This window comes from Phodopus roborovskii, unplaced genomic scaffold (assembly GCF_943737965.1).
Source record: "Phodopus roborovskii unplaced genomic scaffold, PHOROB, whole genome shotgun sequence".
In the NCBI taxonomy this organism is placed as follows: domain Eukaryota; kingdom Metazoa; phylum Chordata; class Mammalia; order Rodentia; family Cricetidae; genus Phodopus; species Phodopus roborovskii.
The window spans coordinates 26,398,261-26,411,407 of NW_026126517.1; the positions used below are offsets into that span (position 1 = coordinate 26,398,261).

At 40.8% G+C, this 13,147-nt stretch overlaps 1 pseudogene; it reads right to left on the minus strand.

Moving 5' to 3' along the window:
- Positions 1-1,975: 1,975 nt before the first annotated feature.
- On the minus strand, positions 1,976-3,071 carry LOC127231678 (transcription elongation factor A protein 1-like; annotated as a pseudogene).
- Positions 3,072-13,147: the final 10,076 nt, after the last annotated feature.

Consider the following 13,147-nt stretch of genomic DNA (forward strand, 5'->3'; position numbering starts at 1 on the left):
TCATCACAGAAAGGAAAGCTAGCTTTGCGTTCTTCTCGCTTGACCACTTCCAAATGTCGAGTTTGTTTCTCAGCGTCTTTCAAAGATGTCTATGCTTTAGAAGAAAAGAAAGACTATGAGTTCATGGTTTAGCGATGTTATGTGTGTTTAAGTCATTGTAGCTTTTTGTTTGTTTGTTTGTTTTTTACTGACACTCAAAATTTCCTACTTTTGGCCCATAGGAACCTCTTAAGTTGGCTCGTGGGTTCTTTGGGTTTTGATCCAGTTGCCTTTTATAGGTTTCTGGCAACACAAGGTGGTGTTGCATATCTTTCTTGTAAATGTTCTGCCCAAGACCTGAGCCCAGCTCTTTATCTTGGTGTTTCTGGTTCATTTTTTGTGGAAATGTATTTTAATGACCTCACTTGTAGTAGAAGGGGTATCTACCACTGCCAACTTAGCCACTGCTTTTAGATATTTCAGAGCTAGTCTATGCTTAATTTTTTCATTATCTATTTTCTTAACTTTCCAATTCAAATTCAAGACTACAATTTTTTTGGAGACAGGGTTTTATGTAGCTCAGGCTGGACTTAAACTTGCTGTGTAGCCAAGGATGACCTTAAATTCTTGATCGACCCATCTATATTTCCCAAGTATTGTAATTACAGGCATGTAACACCATGCCAGTCTTATTAAATATTTTGATTTTGACATATTTTTCATGTTAAAAATACATTTATATTAATTTATAATATTTATATTAATGGAAATCAATCATTTAATATATTCCACATATTCTCAGAACATCCTAGTTCTTTTTCTTTAACAACAAAAAAGTTTATTGATTTACAAATTTTAAAATGGATCACTTAAAAGTGGGACTATTTTAATCTTATTATTTTAAAACTAATTCTTTCAAAATGTACTTTATTTTTTAAAGTGACAGAAATTACCCATGGACCAATTTTTTTAAACATAGACATTTAAGTGTTTACTATGTTATGTCAAGCAATCTGCAGAGCAGAGCAGAGCCCAAAGCCTGTGCAGTGGTCTTTACACAGACATCTGGCCAGATGCAAACACACAAGTTGTAAGCTTTGCAACAGTGGCCTTTACTATATGTATCAGAACATCTGTAAAAAGAAAGCTATGTAGAAACCACTGCTTATTACCACTGCAAAACAAACAGGACACATTTAAACAAAGGCAAAACTTAATTGTGAAATATGCATTGTAAAACTACTTGCTACAGCCTACATTTCAGTTGCCTCAACATCATCATGTAAGAAAAAGTCAGCACAAAAGATTCAGACTAAAAGATTTTTCTTTTTGCAACCTCCATATGCAAACAGCACAGCTTAATGATTAAGCCTAAGAACTCTTAGGCTTAGTCCTTGTTCAGTGCAAGTCCAGTCCAGGGAACTCTACTATGGTACTGACATTTCCTTCCCAGGATGTCTTCCTATGGGGGAAAAGTCACCAGATGTATGCCTGTGAGTGGCTTTGTGAAAAGCCTAGAAACTATAACAGAGTTCTGTGAAACTAAAATAGAGTGCAAAGTCAAATGAAACCAAACTGATTGTAATTAGGTCAATTCTCAAAGAAAAATCTATTAAACACAGTAATATACATGAATGAGAAAGACAAGAAATGGTCACTGCTGTTAGTCACTGATGCAAGATCAAGGGATTCGAGGCTTTGTGATAATGGTAATTAAAAGCAAATTGATATACTAATTCAAATAGTGTGCATAATTTTGATAAGCTGGTCAAGTCCTACTGGAATACATATCATTTTTTTTTTAAACTCTGACGTTTGTATTACTCCGTTTCTCCTCCTTTAATATTTTAGGTACATAACAATGAGAAAAGCAATTTGTCTTTATGCATTAATGGTGAACAACACAATATTTAATAAAATGTAACATAAACTTACTTATAAAATTTTTTAAGAATGTCACATTAGATACATTATCTAATTCTTCTATGGTCTCCTGGCTGACCTGAAACCATAGAAGGCCTTTAAGAAAGATGTTAGGTGAGAAACAAAAACCAATCCATGGGATGTGTACTGTTTACAGATATCATTTGCAGAGAAGTAAGTTGCCTGACCTAATTTTAAAGCTAATTACAAAATCCATTTTTCTTAATGGTCCAGATACCTTGCCGATTCTTCCAACTCAACAGAACTTCCACTGATTTCCACATTCATTATATACGACAAATGTCATTAGTTCGTCAGCACTACGAGTTTGCACCTATGTGTAAGTGCAGTTCTTCTTTTTACATTTGCCACACATGAACAAGTCAGTCTGGGTCCCACCTGTCTTGGCCATCTGATGCTCTCTGATGACCTCTTTGGTCAGGTTTTTCCTCATTTCTTTGAGCTCATCACTAGCCATTTCCTCTGCTGTCATTCTAGCAAACAGGTCAGGAGGAATATTCCCACACAGCACATTTTCCCTAAAATTTGGATTCTTTGCATCTTTAAGATTTGATATCCTACTCCGTACTCTGTTTTTGTATTTCATATCTGTATTCCTTATTTCTTGATATATAGCTTCCTCAGTCTGGGATCCCAGTTCTTCCTCATCAGCTCCAATAGCAACATAGTCATCTCCTGTCCGGAGAGCTGCAGCAAGCATCTCTCTGCATTTTAACCACACAGAATCGGAAGTGCTTGGTGCCCGAGGAAAAGATAGTGTCTCGAGTGTTTGTCTCATCCTTTCTGCTGCTTACATTGCCACTGGAACTACTTTCTTCTCTTGCTTCAGGGCTATTCTGTGATGAAATTATAGGTTCTTTTTTATTTTCTGCAGGGTCTTTATCAGTTGATGGAACATCTAATAATTTTTTCCAGGATTCGATGAGTGATTTGGCTAGAGATGTGACTTCTTCATCTGTACTCTGCTTGCAAATAGCGTTGACAGACATTTCGATTCTCGTGGACTGTAACAATTCCAGAGTCATGGGAATATTCTTAAGCTCTTTCAGCAAATCCAATGCGTCAGCCGCGTTCTTCTTCTGCACCATCTTGTCCATCTTCTTGGCAATGCGAACCACCTCATCCTCCATGGCTCCAGAAGGCCTCTGCTCGCCCGGCTGCAGCAGACGGGAAGCGGCAGAAGCAGCGCAGACGCTCCCATCCTAGTTCTTTTATCAACAGGACGGTTATTGGAAGCTGTATTAGCCAGGCTTCTCTAGAGGAGCAGAACTGATAGAATAACTCTCTCTCTCTCTCTCTCTCTCTCTCTCTCTCTCTCTCTCTCTCTCTCTCTCTCTCTCTCCCATATATAACAAAGAGGATTTATTAGAATGGCTTACTGTGAGTCCAACAGTGGCTGTATATGAACAGAAGGTTCAAGAATCCTGTAGTTGTTCAGTTCAGTTCAGTTCAGTCTATGAAGCTGGATATCTCAGCTGGTCTTCAGTATGTGCCAAAATTCTGAAGAAGTAGGCTCCAATGCCAGTGAAAGAATGGGTTTGCCAGTGAGAGTGAGAGCAAACCAGCAAAGAGAACAAGCTTCTTTCTTCCATGTCCTTTATACAGGCTGCCAGCAGAAGGTGTGGTCCAGATTAAAGGCGGATCTTCCCACCTTAAAATATTTGCAATGGAGGTGGGTTTTCCCTTGCCTCCCTCCCCTCTAGGTGTGGTGATGTACACCTGTAATCCCAACACTTCACGAGAAACAAAGATAGGCAGGTGCTGAGGAGCCACTCACTGGTTAGCTAAAATATGAGGTTCAGGTACAGTGAGAGACTGTCTCTAACAGTAAGGTGGGGAGTGATAAAGAAAGACAGTCCATGTTGATCTCTGGCCTCTATGTGTGCACACATGGGTGTGTGCACCTCCCTTCGCTCAAGAAAATGTCAGTATGTATGGTTAACAGAGTTAACAAAGGCCTTAGAGAGGTATAATGTATGATTCCAAGTATGATGAGGTACCAGTTGGACTCCTGATGCTCCTGACTGCCATCTCAGATCTACCATCTCTGCCTCCCCAGTGCTGGGTTTTCAGGGGTATACCAGCTTAATACATTGTCTGTATATGAAAAAGGTGATCCTAAGTATAAAATAATAGGTACCAGAGGGCTGCAGAAATGGCTAAATGAGGACAGTGCTTACTGTGCAAACTCAAGGAACCGAGTGTGACCCTTGGCTGTGTATGGCAATGCACACCTGCCAGCTAGCTCTGATGGTGGCAGGAAGATGGAGACAGATAGATCATGGGGCCTCAGTGGCCTGCTAGTCTAGTTAAAATGGTGAATCCCAGGCTCAGTGAGCAGCACTGTCTCAAAAATACTAGGGTGGTGAATACTAAAGAAAGAAATTCAGTATTGAACTCTGGCCTCCATGTACATATGTGTGGGTGAGCACACCTTCACACACATGGACTTACACATGTACACTGCCCTCACACACAGGGTAAAAGAATATATACCAAATATGAAAACTGCAATATATTCAGGGGAGCAATAGCTCTACCATTGTCATGGCTGAGTCTCCTCCAGATAGCTTTAATCCACTTGTACCCCAAAGCTTGCACATGGAAGCTTAAAAGATGGGGCTTACTCTAATCCTGTTTGTGATATTGGGCCATGTCTGATGACAAACTCAGCTCCTAACAGATATTGGAATAGTTAAAAAAAAAAACAACTCATACCATTAAACCTAGAGGGAAGCTGTATCCAGGCAGCTAGAGACAAGCAAGACACAGTCCCTGGATTAGGCAGATACATACCAGACAAGATGTACTTCCAATTCTTAAGCTTACCTGACAAGTTGAGTTTCTAGTTAAAGGGCTTCAGTACACTGCACCCAAAAGGCTCCAAAGGAACAGGTACGGAATGTTGAGAATGCTGAGTACTGCATGCAGGTCAGGGGGTGCTGTGTCACTTGAAGTCAGTGAAAACATAACTAAGCCTTGAGGAGCAGTTTCTATAATGCAATAATTCTTAAGTGTGTGTGGACATGTGAGTGTGTGTGTGTGTGTGTGTGTGTGTGTGTGTGTGCGTGCGCGCGCGCGTGCGTGCGCATGCACATGCGTGCTTGTAGAGGACAGAGAAAAATCCTTAATACTTCTTTTTAAAATTGAGGATCTCATCCTTCTTCCTCCTTCTCCCCCATTCCCCTTTTCCCCCCACCCCATTCCCCCCTCCTATTTTTGTTCCCCATTTAGCCAACACCCACCCCTCCAATAAACTCCACATGGGTTTGTTGAGTTTTGTGGTTAGTGTTTTATCGCCTGCAGCAGTAATTGAAGAAAAATAGCAATAGGTTGTGTCAGCTATCATAGATCGAACAGATTTCTAACCTCGGAAAGGCCAAGTGTACAGGTCAAAGCCATTTCTTCCAAGATGAGGTATGAGCTATGAAATGGTCAGCAAAGGCGGTCATTGTTAGGAGCAGTTTCCCCGCCAACCTCATCAGCACCAAATAACACACAGAGATGCTGTATTAGACACTAGCATTTCTTATCGGCTAGCTCTGTCTTAAATATAAACTCATTTCTATTAATCTGTTTCCACGTGGTCTTATCTTACTGGAGAGAGGATTTGGACCTTTGCTCTCTTGGTCCTACATATTGACTCTCCTTCTACCTCTCCCCGAATCCTCATTGTCTCCTAGTCCCGCCTATCTTGCTTTCCTATTGGCTAACAGTGCTTTATTCATTAACCAATAAGAGAAACATATTTATAGAATGACATCTCCCATCAGGTTTTTCCTTCTGAGCATGCCAGCAGTTGCCCTTACTTGTGACTGTCCCTGTGGTTCCAGATGGTTAGAGTTTTCTTAGGGGAGGTTGCTTTTGTCTGGAAATTTTATCACAGCAAACCAAAAGTACCCAAGACACAGTCTTCCCAGCATTCCTCCAGTCCTTCCTAGCCTCCTGGCATCCCAAGCCAAGAAAACCAAAGTTGAAAGATTGCCTCAAAAGAATCAGATAAAAAAAAAAATCCTTGTCATGTTGAGTTTTATAAATAGATCCAAAACGGAGTCACTTCAGAAAAGTATTTAAAGTCACTGGTAAATTGTGACCTGTTTAATATATAAATCTTGTCTATCTCATTAAAAAAATAAAATTGAGGATCTCTCACTAGAATTCATCAAGTAGATGTTTGGCCAGTGAGTTCTGGGATACTGTTTTTGCCTCTCCAGTGCTAGGGTTACAAGCATGCACCTCCATGCTCAGCTTTTTTAAAAAAATAAATTCTGGGAACCAAATCTAGGTCTTTCTTCTTGCAAGGGAAGTACTTTACTGCTGAGTTACCACCCCAGCCTGTATAATATAATCATTATTAAATCTCAATGTGTTTAAGAAAGCACTGGGATTTTAAAAGTTTCATATCTTTAGGTACCAGCCTTAGACATTCTGACTTGGTAGCCAACATAACATAGTGTTCAGTGCTGGGTATTTAAAACCCGTTTCTCAGACGATTCTCAAGGATGGGGGCCACACTCTGAAAGACACCACCATGGAGATGGCTTTGGGTGGGTGTATAAGTGGTAGAGGAAAGTCACTAACATGAGTGGTTTAGGGAGGAGGTACACGAAGCGTGTCCGCTCTGGACATTTTGACCGTGAAATAAAGAGGAAAGGGGAAAGAGTGTGGGGAAAATGGCAGAGTTGGTGAAGGAGTGTATGAGACTGGAACTCTGAGCTTGTTTGGAGGAGAGAAAGAGGGCGGGGAGAGAGAGGTGGGGAGAGGAACTGGTGAAGAAAGAGGAGGGAGGAGAGAGAGGGAAGAATGGCAGAGGTTGGTTTGATTTCAACTCTTGCTTACAAGTGAGAGGATTGTGAAGTCACAACTTGTGGAAGTCAAGAGGTGTGCACATTAGATCATGAGGCAAAGAACTTTAAAGAAGGAATTCCTGTAGAGACTGCAGCCCCATTCATTTCTCTTTTCCCTGTTTATTTTTTGGCTTCATTACTGGGCCTTTAGTGGTGGCAAGATAGCTACCAGTCATTGAACATATCCTCTCAAGTTCAAATTCAGTAGAAAGATGAGTGTCAATGAAAACAGGCTGTTAAACCAATCACCCTGGTCATGAGATGTCAATGCTCAAGCCAAAGCTGAGTCTTAGCTCCAGGTGTTGAGATGGTTGATCCAAAGCCCCGTGGTCCAAAAGCCGACAGGGTTTTATGCTCTAGGTTAAATCAGGGTGCTGTTACTGGAAGAATGTGGACAGGTATTGAAAATGTGTGTGTGTGAGAGAGAGAGAGAGAGGGAGAGAGAGAGAAGAGGAAGCCCTGGCTGGTTTGGAACTTAGTGTATAGAGCAGACTGTACACACACAGACCCACCTCCCTCTGTCTGCAAGTGCTGGGATTAAAGGCATGCACCATTACACCTGACTAGACAGCTTTTTTAAAAGCTGTATATTTGTTATGAAGATAATTAATGGAACTAAGTGTAAGAGCATCATTAGTCTCATTTCTTTGTGATTGAATAACTTCCTTTTTATACTATGAGTATTTTAAATATGTAATCAATAATAAAAAGTAATAAAACAAGCACTCCTGTATCTAGCATTCAGCTTTCTGAAAGACATCTCATAAGCTGTATTTGCTTAGAATACATATGTAGGTGACAGTTTGTGTTAGTATATTAAAGGAAGATTTTGGTCATCCAAATAGGTGAAAAACAGCATTTAATAACAGACAGCACTTTTTCAAGATTCAAAACCATGAAATATTGGCATGATCAGGACACTTCTAAAATATTTGTAGACTAAAAGCTTACTTAGTGGCAAAATAGTAAATTTCTATCACAGACAGGAATAAGACACTGCTCTTGACTTTGCAGCCAATGCAATAAAACAAGAAAAAGAAGGTACTGGGAAAAATTTAAGTTTCACTTATCTGTAAAACTCCAAGAGAATATACAAACTATGAGAATTAGTATACAAAACAAAACAGCATATTCTCTGAATCCATAAAGGGATTGACAATACTGCTCCAAGTAACAACAAAATCATAAATATAATTTAAAAGATCCTTCTGAACAACCAAGTGAGACATCTATACAGCAGACTGTCAAAAGAGGTGAAGTTTCCTGTGAAGATAATACTGAGACTGAGGGCATAGTCTCGTTTTCATCTTGATCCTTCTTGATTCCTAGTCCTTCCTGCCTCATCCCAGATTTCTTGGTATCCACCCCAGAATCTATCTAGTCCAGTGTGACATCTGAGGTGGTGGTATGCTGCCACATATCTCAGGACCCCACACATAAGGTGTCTTTGTCCTACCATATTCCTAGGCTGCAGCTTGCAAAGAGAGGTACCTTTGAACAGCATTTGTCCATAGTATTTTTTTTTTCCAAGTCAGGAAAACTCATGTGAAATAGCTTTAATTCTCTTTATAATTTGCCTTTCATATGAGTACTGTCTTTACATCATTCTCTACTCCCTATCCTCCACTTACTTCCATCTGTGACCTCCCAGCCCTTCTCAAATTCATGATCTCTTATTCCTTAATTATAGTCGTTTATACATACATGTGTACATAAATTTATAAACACAATCCACTGAGGTCAGTTAGCATTACTCACATCCATAAGGATGGATAAGCCCCTGGGGCTGGCTAACTTACCATGGGACTAATCCCTGTAGAACGGTGTGAAGTGGTTTAAGCTCTCTCTTTCACAGTTCGTAAGTGCCCAGCTGCCTTTCTTTATTCCTAGACTGGGAGTTCAGCAGGCTCATAACTCCATTCAGGATCAACATTTTAAATGTTTTATTCTATTTTTCATCAATGCAGTTTATCTCATAGTTGAGCCTGGTTGTGTGTTTTCATTGTATCTTATTTCTGCTTTTTGTTACACTGTGCTTAGAGTAGTAGGATTCATCATGCCTCATCTCACTGCCCATCCTGATTGGAGAAACTTCGGATATCTTTTCCTGGAGAACAAGACACAGAGGATGAGAAAAGATTCTCTGTTAATCTGAATGCTACTAAGAACACCAATCTATGTGAACATCTGTTTTCAAAACTGTGGAAAATGGGCAAGATGAAAGTATAGAGTGTGAAAGGGCTGAATTACTGGAAGATTTGGGAGATTCAGAGCTGGGAAGGAGGCAAGGAGGCAAGGAGGAAGACAGCATCTAGATTCCTGCCCAAGTTCTGTCCTTTCTCTTCCGCATGAGCAAGAGCCTCTACTTTCCACCCTGCTGGTCCATTGTCTCATTTTGTCCTGTCTTTCGCCTCACAAAGGGAGCAGAGGACAGGTTTTTGGTTTTTTTTTTCTCCTTTCCTTAGGAATATCCACAAAGCAAAGGCCAAAAGATGCTTCCAGGATTTAGTTTTCTTTCCTTGGTGTGGTTAGGGGACCAATCAGAAACCAACTTCTTTCCACCCAGTTAAAGCAACTTATACTAACAGTTCTGTCATATGAGGTACTGTGTGCCAAGCTTAGACATCCCAAAGGAAAATCTACAGATAAACCATTGATACTACTGAACTGCCACCCTGAGTGATGGAGACTCCCTCTGAACTGCCCTGCAGCCTCCGCCCTTCCTCACACTGTTGTCAGTCTCTGCACCAACAGGGAAGAATCCTTTCCCTCATCGAAGAGACAAGATCCCTGCTCATTCTTTATTCTCTTATTTCATCCCTAGGATTCGGGCTGAGAAAACATTTCTGCTTTGGCTGCTGGCCATCCCCTGTCCAGGTCACCTGAAGAGGTCAGTGCTGCCACCATGGCTACTAGTCTGCCAAGGCCTGTCCTGAGGCTCATCCAAGCCTCAGCTCCAGTAGCCAAAGTACAGATGGATCTTCTATTTTTAGTTCTGGGATGCTGTCCATGAATGCTGAACCAGTGACCTGGAAAAGCTATTGCTGGTCTGAGTCCATCATTGTCTTTCACTGTTTACCAGAAGGTCTAGGGGTGTGGGTGTGGGCCATGGAATGATCCAGAGATGACTGAGAAGGGACTATGGTCAGGGAACACAAATCCTGACAACTCATTTCCCTGCCAACACGGTGGCCCCCAAGAATGATTTTGGGCATATCAAACTAGATGCTTGGGTACTGATGTCTGCATTTTACCAATACTGACATGTCCAGAGTTTTTTTTTTTTTTAAACCATGATTTCATATCAGTGAAACTGATGATAGGGGATTTGTAAGCTGACATAGTTCTAAAAGTTTAGAACGTCCTATTTTCTGGCATGTCAGATTCTGGTTGATTACTCTTCTTTTAGAAAAAGTCTGGCTCTGTAGGCTAGATTGACCTCAAACTGGCGATCCTTCTGCCCCAGCCTCCCAAATGCAGAAACTCCAACTGGCCAGAGTGCACAGAATGCATGTCTGTGGAGTGTTCAGCCACAAGCAGGACATCTATATCACCCTCCCTTGCCAGGGATCATTTTGGAAGTGGGGGCAGAAGAATTGTAAGATCCAGAGTTCTTGGAGGACAAGAGTCAAATGGTGTCTTCTCAACACTGAGTGAACTGCAGCAGTGAACTTACACCAGCTCTGGTTGCCTGCACAAGGTTAAGCTAGACCACATTACAGTATGGAGGGCAGGAGGCTCACTGAGTCTGCACCCCGAGCTGAGATGCTGATGACAGTTGACTGCTTCTAGGGGTCAGAGGAGGTGTGGCCACCACAATCCAGTGGATGGTCTCATGTCCATGAGCATATGGGTGGCACAAGAGGGACTTGGTGGGTTACAAAACAACAGAGCAAAGCAAAGCAAAGCAAAAGGGAGCACAAACTGGGAGGGGTGTGAGGGTGGGGGTGGATCTAGGAGGAGCTGGAGGGAGGAATGGAGAGACAAATGATCAAAATTCTCAAAAACCTTAGTAAGAATATTTTATTTTTTGAAAAAGAAAATGTTATATATTTTCCAGAAAAAATCAAACCAAACCAACCAACCAACCAACCAACCAACCAAACAAACAAACAAAAAAACTACACAAGCAACAGAAATCCATAGTTGTAGAGGCTGGAAGTCTGAAGTCAGGGCAGCAAGGTATGCTTGCTTCAAATCTTTGGGGAATTCATCCTTGCCTTTTCCTAGATTCTGGTTGTTTACAAGAAATCTCTGGTCTCCCACAGCTTGTAGCTGTGCAGCTCCAATGTCTGCCTGCCTCACCACAAACAGCTTCTTATCTCTGCCTTAATATGACACTTTTTTCTTCTTGTGTATCACTCGGCATACTCTCCTGATGCTCCAGCATGAATTCCTTCATTCTTACTACCCTTACTGCAGCTCTATTCCAAATCAGATTATATCCCAAGGGACCAAAGCTTAGGGTGTCAAGTTTGTGTAGCACTGTGTATTATGTTTGAGAACAAGGAAATAACTCAACCCAAAGCACAAACTGTGTAGTCCACACTATATTTAAACTTAGCTACTTATTTCTAGTCTCTCTCTCTCTCACCTCATTTTACTGTCTATGATATACTTAACATTACAAAAACATATGCATGTTTGTCTCACCAATCCCAAGTCAGTATTTATTTAATTCCTTATTTTGATAATGGAATGCAGAAAAGGGAGATTTAGTCAATGTGGCCACATTGGGAAGAGGAACAAAGAAATAGTGACTCCCCCAAGTTCTTCTGGGGTCCTAATGTGGGGATAGCTTTGAAATAGATGAGGTCTCTTATTGGTTATCCAATACAAATGGTCAGCCCTAAAACCATATACACACAAACACTGAAGACAGACTCAGCAGGTTGTATTTATATATTTGTGCATACATATTTGAATGTAACATGTAACAATGATAAGCAAAGAAAAAGAGGCTATCAGTCTGATGGGGTACCATGGGAGGACTTGGAAAGAGAAGGTAAGTGATGTCATTCTATTCTAATTTAAAAATGTATTTAAAGAATGAAACAGGAGATGTTCATGACTGATCAGTAAAGTGTGGTCCCTTGCCCATCACTTACCCACCGCCTCTCCTTCAAGGTCACCTGAGAAACTGTAAATCTTTCTCCAGTATGCAGTTTCTGGATGCCCGAGAGTTTCAGTCATTTTCTCTCTTAGCAGAAGATTAGGGAAGACATTCTAATTTCTTGGGTCGCATTCTTTCAGTGGTCTGATACGCCTAAGAGGTGGAGTCAGAGGTAAGAATACTCCCATGGGGCTCCGGCCTCCCTTGCAGACACCAATTATTTATCACCACTCTACAAGTTAGACACAGAGTTATTCCAGTTGGTTGTGAAATTTTTGTCTCTGTCTTCCTGACTTTGTCTCTGTTTCCCTGACTCTCTTTGTCTGTCTGTCTGTCTGTCTGTCTGTCTGCTGTGTCTCTCTCTTTGACACTGTCTCACTGACTTTGTCTCTCTTTCTCGCTGACTCTGTCTCTGTCTCTTGTTTCCCGGTCTCTGTTTCTCTGACGTAGTCTCTGTTTCTTTCCTTTCTATTTCCCTTTTTTTCCATGCATCACCTGTTTTTCCTTATTTATCACTCACATCACCTCATTTCCCTTGATATTGCACAGGAATACTATGGGTCGGTTTCTATTCTAACTGGAGTGATTTCTCTGTTTTCAAGGAGAATTTTGTACATTACCTTGGCTTTTTGTGCTTGGGATTATTTTCATGTCATGTGCTTATTTTATTTTTTTTCTGGAAATAAATCTGGTTTGAAGTGCTTCAGCATTTTAGAAATAGTACATTCTGGCTTTTTGTCTCTCTTGTCATTGTTGAAAAGAAGTTGGATGTCAATCAGAAAGAAGCTTGCTTCCTGGTGAGTGATCGTCTTTTTCTTCAGCAGCGTTGGGAGTTTTGTCTTTTTCTTTGTGGTTTTAAATTTCCCCACAATATATCTAGATGTGAGTTGATTACATTCATCTTATTAGGTTCTCCACCATGGGCTCTTTCAGTCTGAAGCCTCTCATCTTTAGTTAGTCTCCAACAATTTTCTAGCACTTGCCTTTGTTCATTCCTCTTTTCTTCAAGGCCTCCTATTCAGATGATGACACGTGCATTTTATCTTCAGCACTTCAATTCTCCTGCATCTTTCCACTCCTCATTCCTTCTCAACACTGGCAGGAGAGCTTGTAGCTCATATCTTAGTGGAATACAATTGTATGTGTTGTCATTCATTGAGTTATTTCAGTGATTAAATTTTTCACACCCAATGATTTTATTTTGTCCTCCTCCCCTTTACATTTCATGTTATTTTGACTTCCTTTTCTTTACTTATGATGGGTT